The following is a 21,491-nucleotide window of genomic DNA, read 5'->3' as shown; positions in this document are numbered from 1 at the left end:
GGCATAATGGATGTGAAAGCCCTTTGCAAATTGCAAAGTAGTTTACAAATGTGAGTTATCACATAGTATGGGACACTGCTGCCTGCAGAGAGCGGGGCTGAGCTGGGCAGAAAGGCCTAGGGACCCAGCCAAGCTTCCTTTGGCAGGGTTTTTGGATTTCAATGGGGAAAGAAAATGTTTCTTTGGGTTGTTAGCTTGTAATAGCTGGCCTCCCTACTGATTAAATAAACAGCTTCCTAAACATGATTTCAGCTAGAATTACACTGTGCTCCAGGCCTCAAACTGAGTGAAAATGAAATAGGGAAGGCCAAGAGACCTCATTGACCAGAGGGATAGGTAGGCAGGAATTCTATTTATTACCTCTTCCATTCCCCATTAGCCCTTCCCTTCTCCAGGGGCTTCCCTGGTGGCTCAGCTGGTGAAGGATCCACCTGCAATGTGGGAGGCCTGGGTTTGATCCCTGGGTTGGGAAGATCCCCTGGAGAAGGGAATGGCTACCCACTCCAGTATTCTGGTCTGGAGAATTCCATGTACAGTCCATGGGGTTGCAAAGAGTTGGACACCACTGAGCGACTCACTTTCTTCACTTTCTCCAGGGGTGAATCCTTACAGGACTGGAGACATCTGCTTCATTTCGGTGATTGGCTCAGAGGTGGTAGAAACCCAGCTTAAGCCAATCAGGTCAGAGTTGTTTATTTTTTTTAAGTTGTTTGAAACAAATTTATTTTCAAAATAATGCACAAAAGCATAGGTTGAGGCTGTCCTTGGGAGGCCTCCCTCCCTTCCTCTGCCGCCACCTCCCCCCCTCTTTGAATGCCAGGGAGAACACAGTTGAAGGAAACTGCAATCACAAACAATGATCAGCTCTAAACACAAAAGGTTTGGCCCAAAACAACTCAACATAATTAATCCAATTACCGTGAAGAGCGTCACTGAGTGGGATTAAGATATTGTAGACGGGTGGCTCTTCAGGGGGCCCCGCTTGAGGGAGATGAGGACAGAACACAGGCAGGAGATGTCTTTGGCCTGCTTGCTGGACTTGGGGTTAAGGTCACACAGCCGGGCCACCGGTTCCCACTCAGTGCCCGGGGACAACTCCTCAATGTCATGTGCAAAGACTTCTGCTGCTGCCCTGTTGTTGGCTTTTGTCTTCTGGAGCTGCCAACCTGCCTCACATGCCACTCGTCCAGCTCCTTGATTGTTTTTTCTTTCCACTCTGCTTCCTGCTTCCAAGAATTGGCATCAAGGGCTTCCAAGCATTCCATTTGCTCTTCTCTCCCTTTACGGGATACTTTCAGGCTCTGAGTGCAATAGATCCACTTGTGAATAGCTGTGTAACTGTCTGTCGGGCCAGTAGTCTCTTGGCAGTATTCGCCATTCATCACTCCATCATCAGTATCTGTACCAGCCCCCTTCCCCCTCCTCCCCCGCCCTGGGTCTGGGGGTGCCGCCGTCCAGGATGGTGAAGACCTCGTTGTTCTCGATGCCTGCAATCACGCTCTCCTGTTATGCCAAGAAGGCTGCAGCAGGGTCCTCTTCGCTGGCCCCTCGGATCCCCGGGGTGGGACCATCAGAGGGGGTGCTGAATAGATCTTACTCTGCCATGACAGGAGGTTCAATGACATCGACTTTTCAGAGACAGACCAACCGACCAGCACCAAATATCGGTTCAGTTCAGTTCAGTCACTCAGTAGTGTCTGACTCTTTGTGACCCCGTGGACTGCAGCATGCCAGGCTTCCCTGTCCATCACCAACTCCCAGAGCTTGCTCAAACTCATGTCCATCAAGTCAGTGATGCCATCCAACCATCTCATCCTGTGTCGTCCCCTTCTCCTCCCACCTTCAATCTTTCCCAGCATCAGGGTCTTTTCCAATGAGCCAGTTCTTCCCAACAGGTGGCCAAAGTATTGGCACTTCAGCTTCAGCATCAGTCCTTCCAATGAATATTCAGGACTGATTTCCTTTAGGATTGACTGGTTGGATCTCCTTGCTGTCCAAGGGGTTTGCAAGAGTCTTCTCCAACACCACAGTTCAAAAGCATCAATTCTTCGGCACTCAGCCTTCTTTATAGTCCAACTCTCACATCCATACTTGACTATGGAAAAACCATAGCTCTGACTAGATGGACCTTTGTGGACAAAGTAATGTCTTTGCTTTTTAGTAGACACACCAACTGACCAGCAGACCCCAAGTCCGGCAGTGGCCACTGTGCTTGCGCCTGCTCTCAGAGACAGGCTGGAGGAGGGAGCAGGACCAAGTTTTGTCTAGGCAACACTGGTTGTTTCAGGCCTAATCAAGTTAGTATAATCAGAGTGAAGCCTGGTACTTTGGTTTAATAACTGATGAGAAGTAAAAATCCCTCTTTTCCTGTGGACAGTTTTGGGTATGCATGTAAAGTCTGGAACTCTCCAGCTATTTTGCATTGTACCCTCTTTTAAAAAATGTTATCAGTTAAAGGAGGGACACAAATGAAATGATGTCACCTTTGAAATATGCTCGTAGTCCCTCTCTCAATGGAGATCAGATCCTTTGAAGAGACTTTGAACAGATGACATAATTTCCCTGTAATTGTAGTTACATATTACAGTCCATTCAAAAACTCTAACGTAGTGTCTGATTCAAAATTATCTCCCACTTTCAACTTATGCCAGGCCTGTGACTTGAGGACCTCAAGATGAGGATGGGGGGATAGTCTGTTTTTTGATTTGTCTTCTGCCGCTATGTGGGTTTGAGGAAGTGCAAGCAGTCTGCCCCTGGGACATCCCATTCTCTTTATCTTTGTATCTAATCTTCCCGGGACTGGGACGGGGACCAGGAATGATTGAAGAAGGAAGAAGAGTTCATGTTTCACAGTTTCCCACCTGATCATGATGAGGGAGGCCACCAGGGTACCATTATTTGGTCTGTTTTATCCTGTTGGCTACTGGGGTCCTCTGCTGACATGCTAGGGCTGCTGTGTATGGTGGGGTGATTTTCTTAGCAGAGTTTAGTATTGCTTAGGTCCTTTTACCTCTGAAGAATTAAATAATCAAAAGCAAATAATTATGGTATAGCCACTATGGAAAGCACTATGGAAGTTCTTCAAAAACTCAAAAACAGGACTACCATTTGATCAAGGCAGCCTGCCTTTGGGTATATTAGAAATACCATCTTGAAGATATCTTGGTACCACCATGCTCATTGCAACGTTATTCACAATAGCCAAGATATGGAGACAATCTAAGTGTCCATCCACAGATGAACAGATAAAGAAAATATAACACACACAGGGATATTACTCAGCCACAAAAAGAAGGAAATGCCGCCATTTGCAACACGGTTGGACCTTGAGAGCATTATGCTAAGTAAAAAAAGTCAGACAGAGAAGAACATAGAATGTATGATCCTACTTTTAAGCAGAGAAACAGAAATACAGAACAGACTTTTGAACTCTGTGGGAGAATGTGAGGGTGGGATATTTCAAAAGAACAGCATGTATACTATCTATGGTGAAACAGATCACCAGCCCAGGTGGGATGCATGAGAAAAAAAAAAAAGCAGAATCTTTAAAAAATGAATTCCTAGAAACAGAAAACAGATCAGTAATTGGCAAGGGCAGAGGGTGAAAGATGTGGTAAATGAGTGAAGGGAGCCAAAAAGTACAAACTTCAAGCTATGAGATAAATAAGTTCTGGGGATATAATATACACTGTGGTGACTACAGTTAACAATACTCTATTGTAGATTTGAAAATGGCTAAGAGAGTAGATCTTTAAAGTTCTCATCACAAGAAAAAAAAATCTATGTGAGATAATGAATGTTAGCTAACCTTATTGTGGTAATCATATCAAAATATGTACATTTATTAAATGATTTCATTGTATACTTTAAACTTACACAATATTATATATCAATTATGTCTCCATAAAACTGGAGAGAAAGTAAATAATTAATGCATAAGATGAGAATTTAGAAGAATATTCATATAACCATGAGTTGGATAAAGACTTTCCAAGCATTACAGCAAAATCAGAAATCATGGAGGAAAAGATTAATAGACCTGGTGACATAAAAGTTTAACATTGTAATTTATTAAACAATACCATGATCAAAATTAAAATGAAAGTGCACAGATGGAGGTGGGGCAGGGGTCTGCACCATACATAACAGATACAGAACTAATATCCTCAGTGTTCAAAATTCTCTTACCAATCAACAAGAAATCAATAAATAGTCAAGTTTGATTTGAAAAGGAAGCAAGCCACAAAAATGAAAACCCAACAATGAATAAGTGAAAAATATATTCAGCTTCACTAGTCATCAAAGAAAAATAACACTCCACAATTAAATACTGGGGTAGAAATTTTGCATCAAGTGTTTTTCCTCAAATGGCTAGCTGGCTGCCCTAACACTATTGATTAAGTTATGTATTGCCTCACTCAGGTGAAAGGGCTCCGTTGTCAAAGAGTGTTTTAATATTGTGTATTTATCTATTTTTGGCCGTGCTGGGTCTTCGTTGCTGTGTGGGCTTTGATGGTGCATGGACTTCTCATTGTGGTGCTTCTTTTGCTGCAGAGCGTGGGCTGTAGGGCACATGGGATTCGTTGTTATGGAACTTGGGCTCAGCAGTTGTGTGGTTCTCGGGCTCTAGAGCACAGTGTCAATAGTTGTGGTGGCTTTTGCCACGTGGCATATGGGATCTTCCTGGATGGGGGATCGAACCCACGTCTCCTGCATTGTCATGAGGCTTCTTTACCACTGAATCACCAGGGAAACCCTGTCATACAGTGTTTCAATTGATCTCTTCACAGGGCTGCCCTTTGCCAGAAATAGGAAAGAGACATGGGTTCTAGGAGGGATTCACCTTTACAAATACATAGCCTGGAGTGTGTAACAGAGCCTGATCTGTTCTGGGAAGAGCTGGAGGTTTTGCGAGGCTGCAATGGAGACCAAGTGATGGGAGCTAGAAGAATGGCAGGTAAGCCTGGAAGTGTATTATGGGGCCACCTATTGGATTCTTGAAGGCCATCCTTTCGTTTCTTGGCTTTATCTCTAGGAAGGGGAAGGTCATGAGAGGTCTTTGGACAATGAGGTTGCTGTTCCCAGCAACAAAAATGGGAGGACTTCTGAAGAATTGCCATGTAAGAGTCCATTTGCAACACCAATCAAAGCATTCCTTTTCTAAGCAAATCAAACATATCTTCATCCTTCCTCCTCCATTAGCTCCAGCCCTTGTGGAGCAGAGCCTAGATCAGCAAGACTGGAGAGTGATGGATGCGTAGAGCAGGCAGGAGAAAGGGTACCTAAGTTGTTATTCTCCCTGTAAGTAGCTAGCCTGCCAGAGAAGAGGGAAAAAATATGATCCATGCACTGGACTAAACATTTAAACCACTGTAATCAGGTTGTTTGGGCAATCAGATTGATTGAAGGAATTTTATTATCTAAGAATGACCAGAAAAAATCTTGGAGCCCATCCTGAATTTCTTCCAGAGGAAGGAAGAGAATTTACTTTAAAAGATAGATTTAAAGGGATGCCGCCAGTAAAACTAAATTTGCATGCTGCTGTTATCCTCTGAATCAAGGAGAGGGTGGGATGTACGGAGAGAGTAACACGGAAACTTATATTGTTCTGCCCGTAGTCCGAGTCCCCGGTCGGGAAAGAAGACTCCTCGAAACAATGCAACTCGCAATAGGGGAATTTATTACGGACTCGAGCCAGGGCCTCCCGCCCTCACCAGGTGTGTGAGGACGAAAGGCCCCGAGCCCCAGTTCTCTCGGGTATTTATTAGGTCAAAACAAGCAGCAGGTAGTTGGCGCAATCGGATTGGTTACACAGTGGGTAGTTGGCATAAGTGGACTGGTTACACAGTTGCAAGGTAAGTTTTGTTGGCCCAACGTGGGGCTTTCAGCTTTCCCCTGATAGGTTCCCTTTTCTCTGGCTAGGCATATGTTGATTGGCTGGCTCTAGGAGGCCTGATTATTATGTTACCCTGGAAAACCAGGCCTACTCCTAATCTAGGCTGCCTGCCATGGCGTTAGCCGTGACAGCCTCACAATATTACCATATGTAAAATAGATAGCCAGTGGGAATTTGCTATATGACTCAGGGAGCCCAAACAGGGGCTCTGTAACAACACAGAGGGTGGGATGGGGCGGGAAATGGGAGGGAGGTTCAGGAGGGAGCAGACATATGTATACCTATGGCTGATTCAAGTTGATGTTTGGCAGAAACCAACACAATTCTGTAAAGCATTTATCCCTCTATTAAAAAATAAATAAATTTTTAAAAATAAAAAAGGGACACCACCAATAAAACTAAATTTGCATGCTGCTGTTATCCTCTGAATCAAGCTTGTTTCATAAATTGGAGGCTATTATTAACAGCAAGCTTGTGTCTGCTCTGGCCAAGTGATTCACATTTGTGATCTCCTCTAATCCTCAGCATACCCTGTGAAATGTGCATTTGTAGCCTCATTTTGCAAATAAGCATTCAGAGGTTCAGAGAAGTTAAGCACCATGCCCAGCTAGCATTTTCCAGATATAGGATTTAAATTCAGATCATATTGACTGTACTTTTGACATTGTCCTTTCATCAAATTGGCCCTACCTCATTGCATGGCTGGAGGGGGATGCACTCCTTGTAACGGGACAGAGAATGAGGAAGCCACAAGGCCTCGCACTGTTTCATCTTCCCCTGCCGCTAGAGAGAGCGGTGGGACCCTGCCTACTCTCATCTTTGCCTCCTGATTTAACTTCTATCATTCATGGTCAGAGTAGGGACAGGAACACAGAATATGGATGGGGAGGAAGAGACACAAGGGAGACAGAATAGAGAGGAAGGGGCAGAGGGTGGTGCTTTTTGGAGAAACTGGGAACTGGAAGCTGGGGAGTGGGCTGCAGAATGTGGGAACAGAGAGGGACCTTTGAAAGGTGCTGCTGCACATGCCCCGGAGAAACACATTTAAAGGACCTGGGTTACAATCAGAATGGCTTTAGGTTGTTGGACTGTGTCTGTGAGATTGAAACCCTGCTTAGAGACAGGACACATGGGTCACAGCTTCATAAACATTTCATCAGCAAGAAATAAGACCATGTGGGCAAATAATCATGTCTCTTTGCAGCTGAACCGAAATAGACACCATAGTAATAACTTTAACTTAGATGCTTTCTTTTATTCCTCATGCAAAGGTGAGATAAATGACTTTGTACTCATTTTGTTAAATAATTAATGAAGTGTTAGTTGTTCAGTCATGAGTGACTAAGGGCTGGGGACAAAACCATTGGTGGCTTTTCTGCAATGTCATGGGGAGGTTTCTTCATACACAATAATTGGGCTTCCCTAGTGGCTTAGACAGTAAAGAGTTTGCCTGCAACGCAGGAGACTCAGGTTTGATCCCTGGGTTGGGAAGATCCCCAGAAGAAGGGAATGCCTACCCACTCCAGTATTCTTGCCTGGGAAATCCCATGGACAGAGGAGCCTGGTGGACTACTGTCCATGGAGTTGCAAAGAGTAGGACACAACTGAGTGACTTTCACTTTCGATGTTGATAATAACCGCTGCTGTTTACTGGGCCCTTTGAGTGCACTTTGTATACTGCATCCTTCTCGGCGCAGCACGTGTATTATCTCATTCAACAGACCCTGGAACTTTCTAAACGAGACATTGCTCGTCTTCCTTCTGTGCTGAAGAGAACATTGAGATTCCAAGATATACTCATTAAGTGCAGGAGTTTCCTGGGGGTGCTGCAACCAAGGACCACAGATTGGTGGCTTACCAATAGAAATGTATCGTCTCATGGTTCTGGAGGTTAGAAGTTTGAAATCAGGGCTGTTTCTTTCTGAGAGCTGTGACAGAGAATCTTCTCCCTCCTTCTCACCTAGCTCCTAGTCACCTCTGGATTCCCTCGGTTATAGATAACTTTCACTCTGTCTTGATCTTCCCTGTGTACATATCTGTGTCCAAATTCCCCCTTCTTATGATGCCAGCCATATTGGATTAGCACCTTTCCTCAAACCTTAACTTGATCTGAACTTGATTGTCTGCAAAAGATGCTATTTCTAAATAAGCTCATACGCTTAGGTACTGGGGTTAGGACTTTATCTTTTTTGGAGGAAAGAGGGGACACCATAAAAGTAAATAACCTGCTTGTGGCACCAGAACAACACGTTATAGTGAAAATGAGCAGCACTGGATTCAAAGTGTGGTTCCCACAACCTATCAGCTGTGTGACCTTTTGTCCATGACTTCATCTATGTATTTCTGCCTCCTCTGTTAAATGAGAATAATAAGATTTATTCATAGGATTGTTGCCAGAATCAAGTAAGACAAATAGTGTAAAGTGACAAGCACAAAGCTAGTGTCTAATTGTTCTATTATTCTAAGCTCTGTATTTCCATTTGAAAATCTCTAGGCTGTCGTGTGCCACAGCCTCCTTCCTTCAAGGAGGAGTCAAGGAAGAAGAGAAGGATCAGCCAACCAACTCCAGAAAAAACCACTCCATGTAAATTTAACCTCAGCCACTGATTCTCTTGCAAAGAGAATTTTCCAAAGGGCTGAAATTGCAAAACTAGTTTCCATATTAACTTATGAAATGAAATGAGAACTTAGGAGTGCTGAGAGGGTGACTTAACAATAACCATGAAGTGTATGAGAGGTAATTTTATGCAGGCAGGAAGCCAAACCTTTTCCACTTTTACTGGGGATAAGATAGAGCAAAATGGGCTCATATTTCTGCAGTGGAAATTTAAATAATACAGGCCTTGCTTATAGGGTGATAGCAGGCTTGGCCTTGGGCGACCCCAGGAGTGAAATGAAATTGGTTATTCATGTCATTTCACCTTTCCCTTCAGCTATTGTCAAAACCCCACTTTTCTCAAGCTTCCCGCTAGCATTGCCAACTTCAAGCAGAGTGAAATAGACCATCCCTTCCAATTAGCATTCATTCAGCCCTGTGTTCACAAATATATACTGAATACCCACTGTGTTGGGGTGGGCTAGCTGCGCCACCAAACAGTTCCAAAATCTCAGTGGCCTCATCCAATACAAATTTACTTCTTTTTCAATGAATGTCCAACATGAATTATCCCCTGATGAAACTGTTCCTCAAGGCAGTTCTCCAGGTAGCAAATTCAAGGACCCCAAATCCTTCCATCTTTTAGGCCCTCAGAATATCTCATGAAGACAGAAGATGAGAAAGCAGAAAAGATTGTGTTTGAGAGGGTCTAGTGGACGGCCTGAAGGTGGTGACATCCCTTTTGACCACATCCTGTTGGTCAGAACTCAATCACATGACCTCACCTAACTGCAAAGGAGGCTGGGAAATGTAGTTTTCCTAAGAAAAAAAGAGAAAAAGGTAAAATGCTAGCCAGTTTCTGTGGCACATGCATTTTGGGAAATAGTTGCTGTCTCAGGTCTATTTCTTGTTGTCCTTTGTACACTTGTTTAACAAATGTTCATTTATAGACATGCTGAGCCAAGTCACGTGGTGGGGACTGATTCATATCAGCTGAGCCCTGTTACTGACTTATCACATTACACTGCATTTGCTTTTCCACACTTCTGCAGAGGTCACCTTAGGTGTCATAAATATTCCACTGTATTTGCAGTAGATGCTTCCCCTTATCCTTTCGATGTGCATCTTGCAGCTGCCCAAAGGCTTTCTCTTGTTACTGGGGCTCAGGAAATGAAACCCTCTAGGATTAGCCCTCAGCCAAAGCATGATAGGAGTTGGGGTGTAATACCTTAGCTTGCCTGTCTTGGGGCAGGGTCTGAGCTGTGTCCGTCTGGCCTCCTGGAGCTTCCCTGACTTGATAAGTGCTAGCTGGCTCCACAATACACTCTGATTGCCTGCTCTCCTGTTCTAGTCTCCCTTTTTTACTGCCATACCAGTATTTCCCTTAACCTTCCAAATTACTGACTCGTACCCAAATCCTTAACCCAGGGCCTGCGTATGCGGGAACCAAAACTAAGATGCTGTCTTTGCACTCACGGTGTTTGCTCCTTCAGTGGGGGGACTCTTTATTAATCCTTGTTTGTCTAGAGCATAGAGTAGCTGTTCATTTGTTCTTCTAAAAAGCACAGTGAGTAGCTGGCCTGAACCAGCTCTTGTGTTTGGTGATGGTGACGGAAGGAATCACTGGGTGAAAAAAGTTGTGCTGCTTCTGCAGGTGACAAGTTTAGGTTCTGGCACGTTGACCTTGAGGTGCTGGTGAGAGCTAGTCTCAGAGCTCCTTGGTATGGGTGCTTGATATACATCCACTGCCTCCTTTTTAAAAAAATTTCCTCCTGCATTTCTTGCAAGACTCAAACCTTGAAAATCTAGAAGTAGAGCTACCACAAAATCCTTGCAATCCTGTTCCTGGGCATATATCTAGAGGAAACAATTTGAATAGATATGTGCACTCTAATGTTCATAGCAGCACTATTTACAGTAGCCAAGACTTGAAAGCAACCTAAGTGTCCAATATGGAAGCAACCTAAGAGGAATGGATAAAGATGATGTGGCACATATACACAATGGAATAATACTTAGCCGTAAAAGGGGGGAGATAATGTCATTTACATTAACACAGATGCAACTAGAGATTATCATACTGAGTGAAGTCAGGCAGAGAAAGAAAAATACTATATATATCACATATACGTGGAATCTGAAAAAAGGATACACATGGACTTATTTACAAAACAGAAATAGACTGACAAACATAGGAAACAAACTTAATGGTTACCATAGGGGAGATGCAGAGAGGGATAAATTAAGAAAAAAACGTGAGAATTTCAGACCTCAATTCTTAATCTTGCTCCCTCACCTCCTTCAGTCTTAATTCAGAAAGGACCTTCTCAGCAAGGCCCGCACTGATGACCATTTTTAAAGTCACCACTCTCCCCTCAAAATTCCCTGTTTCCCTTCCCTGAGAAGCACTTATCACCATTCAACTATAGATTTAACTTCAGTTTACTCTTTGGTCTACCTTTTGCCTCTAGAATTTAAGATTCACAAAAGCAGGATCCTCCACAAGGGCTGCTTCATTCACTAGCATCTCCACAATGTCAGTCCCATGAACAGCTCTCAAACATTCACTTGTTAAACGACTGAATGAATTTGCTGAATACTTCAAAGTAAACAGTTTTAGTGAACAACTAGAAAAATGAGGCTGGAGCCTGGAAGAGAGATGCCAGCTAAAGACTGACAGTGTTATATATGTGGAAATGAAAATTGGAACACGGGCAGTGATAAGGGTCCCTGCAAAAGAGAGGGGTTAAATAAGTTCATTTGTATCTTTTTTTTTTCTTTTTAGATTTCACATAGAAGGGATGTCATATGATATTTGTCTTTCTCTGTGTGACTTACCTCACTCAGTATGACAATCTTTAAGTCCATCCATATTGCTGCAAATGGCATCATTTCCTTCTTCTTTATGGCTGAGTAACAGACTCACAGATGTAGAAAACAAACTTATGGTTATCAAAGGAGAAAGGTGGAAGGGGAGAGATAAATTAGGAACTTGGGAGTAACATTCACACACTGCTGTATATAAAACGGATACCCAACCAGAACCTACTCTATAGCACAGGGAACTACAGTCAGTATTTTGTAATAACCTACATAGGAAAAGAATCTGATAAAGAAGCTGGTAAAGGATCTGATAGATAACATTCATATATATATATATATGTATATACACACATTCTTATACATATTTGTATACATATATATATATACATTCTTATACATACATATATATATATATACACACACACACAAATATATATATAACTGAATCACTTTGCTATACACCTGAAAATAACGCAACATTGTAAATCAACTATACTTCAGTAAAAATTACATTGAAAAAAGAAGACAGAGGGTAGAAGAAAGAAAGGTGGTATTAAGGATGAATCTCAGGAAGTTCCTGTAGGGGGTCAGATGGGGTGGGAGAGAAGAGCAGAGGGAGGAGCTAGTCAAGAACTGAATGGTTCTGGAAAAGGGGATGGCCAGGATCTAGGCAGAATCTGCAAATTGAAGAGAAATATACACATGCTCAAGATTTTCATCAGTTTTTTTTTTTTTCATTTCCCTCTTATTAGTCAACAACTTTTGTCCATGCCATTCTTTTAAAATTAGACATTCTACCAAAACATTTTATCTTTGTTCTTTTTAATGATGAGATCTCTAGAAATATTTATTTGATACACAATTTGTTTAAAAAGTTAAACTCCTTAAAAATTATCTCTCATTTAGCAACATAACAGAACTAGTATTTAAACTTAAATGCATTCCTCTTTTCTACAGTGGGAATGTGTATCCAACGTGCGCTTGCCTGACGATCTGCTTGTGAATTTCCACTCAGCCATTATGCAATCTTTTTTATTTTTTCTTTTCTAAAAATGAGCCCATGTTTCTGAAAAAAGCTGCAATAGTCATCTTCAGCAATTATAAAAATTTCCCGGGATTAAGACATTCATTTCTACATCTGGCAAGGAGAAAACAGCAGGAAGTCACATGTGCTTTGATGGCGGGGACACCACAGTCTTTTGGTATAACCACAGATTTTGGACTTTCGTTTTTGTCTTAGTGGCGTGTGATCTGTATGGGCAACCTTGAGTATTTGGCTGGCTAGATGGGGTGCTAAGGAATGGAGCTTCCAGAACAGTGGCTGTTAAACAAAGACATGGTTCTTTGACTTCAGAATATATTACATAATATTTCAGAACTTTTTTTCAAGTAATTTTAGAATTTGAGAACAGGGAAAAATTCTTAATGTTCTCCAGCCCCTTCATTTGGGTTAATTGATTTATTTTTAGACTTGGTTTAGCAAGATAGTTAAAAGCTTTCACTGTAGTTGAAGACAGACGTGGGCACTAATCTTTGCTCCGCAAGTGACTAATTGCAACTCTTAGGCAAGCCATTCAAGCTCTGAGTTTTCTGATCTATAAAATGGGAATACTGAAAACACTGAGGATGTAAGGTTATTACAAGGATTAAGTAGGTAACAGAGTGCCCAGGACACAGTGTGAATTTGGAAAAGCTCAACTATTATTGTTGGAAATAATCTGTTTTTGGAGCAGTCAGCACTTGTTTTTAAATGTAGTGATCAGATAAACAGCCAGTCCAGGTTGGATGCATGAGACAATTGCTCAGGGCTGGTGTCCTGGGAAGACCCAGAGGGATGGGATGGGGAGGGAGGTGGGAGTGGGGTTCAGGATGGGGAACACATGTAAATCCATGGTTGGTTCATGTCAATGTATGGCAAAAACCACTACAATATTGTAAAGTAATTAGCCTCCAACTAATAAAAATAAATGAAAAAAAATAAATGTAGTGAAAGTCATTTTGTTCTAGTGACAAGGACATTTAAGCAATCACTTTTATTTCTGGCAATAGACAAAGATCAAGCTACTAGCCAGAAGTGGCAAAAGTTTCTTGAATGAGGACTGTTTATTGGCAAACAGTGTAAATCCACACTCTCTCAACTCTGCTCTGTTTATGCTAGAAATGTAGATACTGTGGGATTCCCCTATACAAACAACTATTCCAGAATAAATCATAAAGAAAATTACCTGTGTTAGTCTTTTCCTAGAATTCTTCCTCAGGCATGATTTGTTTTGATTCAAGGGGATACAAACCTTTGATACATCCCACAAAAGCAGTAGACATGTATTTCCTACTTACCCAGAAACAATTTTTGATTTATTACCAGGAGTCCAGGAAAACTACAACATTCCGTAAAATCTTCCTCAGTAGTCACTTGTTTGTGTGTCAGGGCCTGGGGGATGGTCCTTCTACTTTTTAGCTGACAGTTTTGCTCAGCTTTGCAATAAAAATCTCCTGGTAGATTTAGCACTTTGGGCTGTGAATTAGAACTTAGCAAGTTCAAGGCTGGTTTTGACATCAAGGTCCCATCTATTATCAAGAAGTATATTGTCTAGAAGTACGCTCTCCAAAATTTTTCCTTGGACACACCAATTTGTAAAAAACACTTTGAACATGTATCTTCAATAATAATTTCTATTTTTGATTTCTAAATTATATTTTGTACTTCTACATTAACATATTATAAAATATGCATAAGAAATACAAAGCATTTTAAAGCCCACCAGTCAAAATGAGCATTTTGTAAGAATAATTTTAAACTTTTCTTCTCACATCTGATTTATGTTACACATGGCTAAGGGTGATGGATTCCCCCAGCTCTATAAGAGGAGACAGGACTGGAAACAAAACATTGCATACACTGTAATAGGTGTCTGGAAGGTAGGCAGATATATGCAGGTGATGATCATTAAGTCAGGTTGTGAAGGATGAATGGTTTTCCAGATAAAGAAATTCTAGACAGAAATAGCAGAAATAAAAGTGTGTAGGGTTGCAGAATCTTGCCAGGGTGAAGTCAGCTGAGGGAGACAGTGGGTCAGTTATATCTGAATGACAGTGCTTAAAGGAGAGAGAATGAAGAATAGAGGTCCGCAAAGGAACATAGAACCATCTTAAATGGGACCTTGAATGCCATTCCAAGGAGGAATTTTACCTTGTGGAAGAGATAAGGTCAAAGGCTGCTCTGGGGGTTAGGTGGAAGGTAAGTTGGAGGAGGAGACACTAATGGGGTATATTATTAGTAGAGGCCTTACAAATCACTATGAAAAGAAGAGAAGCGAAAAACAAAGGAGAAAAGGAAAGATATACCGATTTGAATGCAGAGTTCCAAAGAACAGCAAGGAGAGATAAGAAAGCCTTCCTCAGTGATAACTGCAAAGAAATAGAGGAAAACAATAGAATGGGAAAGACTGGAGATCTCTTCAAGAAAATTAAGATACCAAGGGAACATTTCATGCAAAGATGGGCTCAATAAAGGACAGAAATGGTATGGACCTAACAGAGGTAGAAGATATTAAGAAGAGGAGGCAAGAATACACAGAAGAACTGTGCAAAAAAGATCTTCACAACCCAGATAATCACGATGGTGTGATCACTCACCTAGAGCCATACATCCTGGAATGTGAAGTCAAGTGGGCCTTAGGAAGCATCAAACAAAGCTAATGGAGGTGATGGAATTCCAGCTGAGCTATTTCAAATCCTCAAAGATGATGCTGTGAAAGTGCTACACTCAATATGCCAGCAAATTTGGAAAACTCAGTGGTTGCCACAGGACTGGAAAAGGTCAGTTTTCATTCCAATCCCAAAGAAAGGCAACGCCAAAGAAAGCTCAAACTACTGCACAATTGTATTCATCTCACATGCTAGTAAAGTAATGCTCAAAATTCTCCAAGCCAGGCTTTAGCAATACATGAAGCGTGAATTTCCAGATATTCAAGCTGGTTTTAGAAAAGGCAGAGGAACCAGAGATCAAATTGCCAACATCCGTTGGATCATCAAAAAAGAGAGTTCCAGAAAAACATCTATTTCTGCTTTATTGACTATGCCAAAGCCTTTGACTGTGTGTATCATAATAAACTGGAAAATTCTGAAAGAGATGGGAATACCAGACCACCTGACCTGCCTCCTGAGAAATCAGTATGCAGGTCAAGAAGCAACAGTTAGAACTGGACATGGAACAACAGACTGGTTCCAAATAGGAAAAGGAGTATGTCAAGGCTGTATATTGTCTGCTTATTTAACTTATATGCAGAGTACATCATGAGAAACGCTGGGCTGGATGAAGCACAAGCTGGAATCAAGATGGCTGGGAGAAATGTCAATAACCTCAGATATGCAGATGACACCACCCTTAGGGCAGAAAGTGAAGAAGAACTAAAGAGCCTCTTGATGAAAGTGAAAGAGGAGAGTGAAAAAGTTGGCTTAAGGCTCAACATTTAGAAAACTAAGATCATGGCATCTGGTCCCATCACTTCATGGGAAATAGATGGGGAAACAGTGGAAACAGTGGCAGACTTTATTTTCTTGGGCTCCAAAATCACTGCAGATGGTGATTTCAGCCATGAAATTAAAAGGCACTTACTCCTTGGAAGGAAAATTATGACCAACCTAGATAGCATATTAAAAAGCAGAGACATTACTTTGCCACCAAAGGTCCATTTAGTCAAGTAATTGTTTTTCCAGTAGTCTTGCATGGATGTGAGAGTTGGACTATAAAGAAAGCTGAGTGCTGAAGAATTAATGCTTTTGAACTATGGTGTTGGAGAAGACTCTTGAGAGTCCCTTGGACTACAACCAGTTCATCCTAAAGGAGGTTAGTCCTGGGTGTTCATTGGAAGGACTGATGTTGAAGCTGAAACTCCAATACTTTGGCCACCTGATGCGAAGAACTGACTCATTGGAAAAGACCCTGATGCTGGGAAAGATTGAGGGCAGGAGGATAAGGGGACAACAGAGGATGAGATGGATGGATGGCATCACCAACTCAATGGACATGAGTTTGGGTGAGCTCTGGGATTTTGTGATGAACAGGGAGGCCTGGTGTGCTGCAGTCCATGGGGTCGCAAAGAGTCAGACATGACTGAGCAACTGAATTGAACTAAGATAAGTCAGGGAAGAGATGATAGGGGTAGAAACCAAGGAGAATAGTAGTAGTGATGGAGGAGAGGAGATGGTTTGGAAAGTCTAAAATGGAGAAGTTAAGATTCTACAAGTTTGGAGTGGGGATAGAGCTTAGGATGATAGATAAGTGTCTGGATATATTACAGAACCATTTTGAGGCCCTTCTGGGAATAGATGTTTGGTTCTGTGGAGAATTCCCTTGAGTAACAAAGTCAATCTCCTGTTTACAAACTTTTGTTAGCTTCTCACAGTTTATTACTTTCATGACATTCATGATCTCTTACATTCTTTACCTCTCTCTGTATTCACATCTTTTTCCAAGTGACTGCTCAGTTCCTCCTAATAAAGAGGCTATTTTCTTACCTCTTGATTCTGACCTGTACCACCTGCATTGTCTTGCCCAGTAACTTGAGATGGGAGTGACAGTGCAGGCTGGGATGCTGCTGCCTGCTCACTTGTGCTCCTGCCATCATCGTAAAGAGGAATAGCCTAGGTGGTCCTTGGGTTAGGAGACCACCCCAGGTAATGTGCTCCAGCCAAGCTCATTCTGGAGAGGAGCCTCTAGCTGACCTGCAAGCATAGGAGAGAGCATAGCAAAGATTAGCTGAGCACAGTAAGATCAAAGGAGCACAGCCACAGTAAGTGAACACAGCTTAGATCAGTTACTCCTACCTGACCTGTAACATGTGACGTATAACTAATCATTGCTTTAAGTCAATGAGATGTGGGGTGATTTGTTATGCAGCAATGCTGTTGTTTTCTGTCACTCAATCACGTCCCACTCTTTGCAACTCCATGGACTGCAGCACACTAGGCTTCCCTGCCCTTCACCATCTCCTGGAGCTTGCTCAAACTCATGTCCATTGTGTTAGTGATGCCATTCAACCATCGCTTCCTTTGTTGTCCCTTTCTCCTCCTGCCCTCAATCTTTCCCAGCATCAGGGCCTTTTCTAATGAGCCTGCTTTTCACATCAGGTGGCCAAAGTGTTGGAACTTATGCAGCAATAGCTTGCTGATATTTCATTGCTCCTCAGATAAAGCTTTTAACTCCTCACTATGACCTAAAATATCCTAATGGATATACCTCCTTTTGAACTTTATCTCTTACATGTTCTCCTTAGGGTCTTAAGCGCCAGCCACACTAGTCTTTCAATTCCCCAACATATCACATCCTCCCCGTGCCAGGGTTTTGTAGGTCCCTTTGTTTGAAGTACTTTCCAGCTTTTTCCGCCCTAGTCTGGTTCCCACAGTTAGTAGCTATTCATTGTCCCAAATACAGTTCAAAATTAGTTTCCCCAGGGAACTATTCTCTGATATTTATGCTAAAGTTAACATCTCCCAATCTTAACACTCTGTACCTTTTATTTATAACCTTTATCACAATTATAACTTAACGATTGCCTACACAGTTAGTTATAAGCTCTGTGAGGGTAAGGACTGTGCCCATCTTTGCTTTCTAAGACAGTCATTGGAGATAAAAATAAATAAAATGAATGAGTGAATGAATGCATGAATGAATGCTACAGTGGATAGAGGATTCCTGAAGTTCTGGCCCCTGATCTATGAAGTTCCTGAAATAATAAACTCAGGGACACATGTTCAGTTTTTTTTTGTTTTTTTGCCTCTGCTGAGGAGGAAAGGATACAGGGAATCTGCCTGAGTGGATACACCCGCCAAAGAAACTTCACAGCTGTCATAGTGTTTCCCCCATCAAACCGGGACTGAAGGAACCACAAGCAAAGAGAACCAGTGCCAGCTTCTGGGGGAACTGCAAGGATCAAATTTGGGTAAAGATTCTTACAATCTTCTCTGCCTGAACCTGCAGTTGCTTGTAGGCACAAAATGTTTTGCTCAAATAATTCCGCCCACAATTAACCAAATGAGTGCACTGGGGGTGCTGTGCTGTGCTGTATTTAACTCAAAGTCTATCAAATCCTATGTTTTGCTACGACTTCTCTTTCTCTCAGAATTGTTGCTGTCAGGTTATCGTTCTGAATAAAGAAACTTGCAATTTCTGAAAGCCTGAAAAGTTCTTTCAGTAGTTGGGTAACTATAGTGTCACTTTCTTCAAAGCCAACAGTGGGGGTTGCAGAGCAAGTGCTGGGCTAGGACCACCTCAGTTCATCCACTTTATTCATTTTGTCTTTCATTCTTTCTCTCAACAAGTATTTTTTAAAAATAATTTATTTATTTTAATTGGAGGCTAATTACTTTACAATATTGTAGTGTTTCTTTGCCATACATTGATATGAATCAGCCATGGGTGCACATGTGCCCCTGTCTCATACATCGAACCTGGACTGGTGACCTGCTTCACATATGATAATATACATGTTTCAACGCTACCCTCTCAAATCATCCTACCCTCGCCTTCTACCACAGAGTCCAAAGACTGTTCTTTACATCTGTGTCTCTTTTGCTGTCTCACATATAGGGTCATCATTACCATCTTTCTAAATTTCATATATATGCATTAGTATACTGTATTGGTGTTTTTCTGTCTGGCTTACTTCACTCTGTATAATAGGCTCCAGTTTCATCCACCTCATTAGAACTGATTCAAATGCATTCTTTTAAATGGCTGAGTAATATTCCATTGTGTATATGTACCACAGCTTTCTTATGCATTTGCCTGCCAATGGACATCTAGGTTGCTTCCATGTCCTAGCATTGTAAACAGTGCTTCGATGAACATTGGGGTACATATGTCTCTTTCAATTCTGGTTTCCTCGGTGTGTATGCCCAGCAGTGGGATTGCTGGGTCGTATCGCAGTTCTATTTCCAAGTTTTAAAGGAATCTCTACACTGTTCTCCATAGTGGGTGTACTAGTTTGCATTCCCACCAACAGTTTCTCTGCACCCTGTCCAGCATTTATTGTTTGTAGACTTTTTGATAGCAGCCATTCTGACTGGCATGAAATGGTACCTCAGTGTGGTTTTGATTTGCATTTCTCTGATAATGAGTGATGTTGAGTATCTTTTCATGTGTTTGTTAGCCATCTGGATGTCTTCTTTGGAGAAATGTTTGTTTAGCTCTTTGGCCCATTTTTTGATTGCATCGTTTATTTTTCTGGAATTGAGCTGCAGGAGCTGCTTGTATATTTTTAGATTAATTCTTTGTAAGTTGCTTCATTTGCTATTATTTTCTCCCATTCTGAAGGCTGTCTTTTCACCTTGCTTATAGTTTCCTTTGTTGAGCAAAAGCTTTTAAGTTTAATGAGGTCTGATTTGTTTATTTTTGCTTTTATTTCCAAGCAAAAATAGGGAGGTGGGTCAGAGAGGATCCTGCTGTGATTTATGTCAGAGAGTGTTTGCCTATGTTTTCCTCTAGGAGTTTTATATTTTCTGGTCTTACATTTATATCTTTAATATAAATGAGTTTATTTTTGTGTATTAGAAAGTTTATTTTGTGTATTTTTGGTATTAGAAAGTGTTCTAGTTTTATTCTTTTACAAGTGGTTGACCAGTTTTCCCAGCACCACTTGTTAAAGAGATTGTCTTTTCTCCATTGTATATTCTTACCTCCTTTGTCAGAGATAAAGAGATAAGATGTCCATAGGTGTGTGGATTTTATCTCTAGGTTTTCTATTCTGTTCCATTGATCTATATTTCTGCCTTTGTGCCAGTACCATACTGTCTTGATGACTGTAGCTTTGTAGTATAGTCTGAAGTTAGGCAGGTTGATTCCTCCAGTTCCATTCTTCTTTCTCAAGATTGTTTTGGCTATTCGAGGTTTTTTGTATTTCCATACAAATTGTGAAATTATATGTCCTAGTTCTCTGAAAAATACCGTTGGTAGCTTGATGGGGATTGCATTGAATCTATAGATTGCTTTGGATAGTATACTCATTTTCACTATATTGATCTTTTTGATCCATGAACACGGTATATTTACCCATCTATTTGTGTCATCTTTGATTTCTTTCATCAGTGTTTTATAGTTTTCTATATATAGATCTTTTGTTTCTTTAGGTAGATTTATTCCTAAGTATTTTATTCCTTTCATTGCCATGGGGAATAAAATTGTTTCTTTAATTTCTCTTTCTGTTTTCTCATTGTTAGCATATACTAATGCAAGGGATTTCTCTGTGTTAATTTTATATCCTGCAACTTTACTATATTCATTGATTAGCTCCAGTAGTTTTCTGGTGGAGTCTTTAGGGTTTTTTATGTAAAGGATCTTGTCATCTGAAAACAGTGAGAGTTTTACTTCTTTTCCAGTCTAGATTCCGTTTATTTCTTTTACTTCTTTGGTTGCTGTGGCTAAAACTTCCAAAACCATGTCGAGTAGTAGTGGTGAGAGTGGGCACCCTTGTCTTATTCCTGACTTTAGGGGAAATGCTTTCAATTTTTCACCATTGAAGATAATGTTTGCTGAGGGTTTGTCATATATAGCTTTTATTATGTTGAAGTATGTTCCTTCTATTCCTGCTTTCTGGAGGGTTTTAATCATAAATAGATGTTGAATTTTGTCAAAGGCTTTTTCTGCATCTATTGAGATATTCATATGGTTTTTATCTTTCAATTTGTTAATGTGGTGTATCACATTGACTGATTGTATCACATTGATTGATTTGCAGATATTAAAGAATCCTTGCATCCCTGGGATAAAGCCCACTTGGTCATGATGTATGATCTTTTCAATATGTTGTTGGATTCCGTTTGCTAAAATTTTGTTAAGGATTTTTGCATCTATGTTCATCAGTGATATTGGCCTGTAGTTTTCTTTTTCTGTGGCATCTTTGTCTGGTTTTGGAATTAGGGTGATGGTGGTCTCATAGAGTGAGTTTGGAAGTTTACCTCCCTCTGCAATTTTCTGGAAGAGTTTGAGTAGGATAGGTGTTAGCTCTCCTCTAACTTTTTGGTAGAATTCAGCTGTGAAGCCATCTGGTCCTGGGCTTTTTTTGCTGGAAGATTTCTGATTACATTTTCAATTTCCGTGCTTGTGATGGGTCTCTTAAGATTTTCTATTTCTTCCTCGTTCAGTTTTGGAAAGTTATACTTTTCTAAGAATTTGTC

At 41.1% G+C, this 21,491-nt stretch overlaps 1 pseudogene; it reads right to left on the bottom strand.

The window, feature by feature from the left end:
* Nucleotides 1-942: 942 nt before the first annotated feature.
* LOC122444007 lies at nucleotides 943-16,942 on the bottom strand (annotated as a pseudogene).
* Nucleotides 16,943-21,491: the final 4,549 nt, after the last annotated feature.

This window comes from Cervus canadensis, chromosome 6 (assembly GCF_019320065.1).
Source record: "Cervus canadensis isolate Bull #8, Minnesota chromosome 6, ASM1932006v1, whole genome shotgun sequence".
Taxonomy (NCBI): Eukaryota; Metazoa; Chordata; class Mammalia; order Artiodactyla; family Cervidae; genus Cervus; species Cervus canadensis.
The sequence above is the reverse complement of the archived record's forward strand: the minus strand, read 5'-3'. Positions and strand labels throughout refer to the sequence as shown.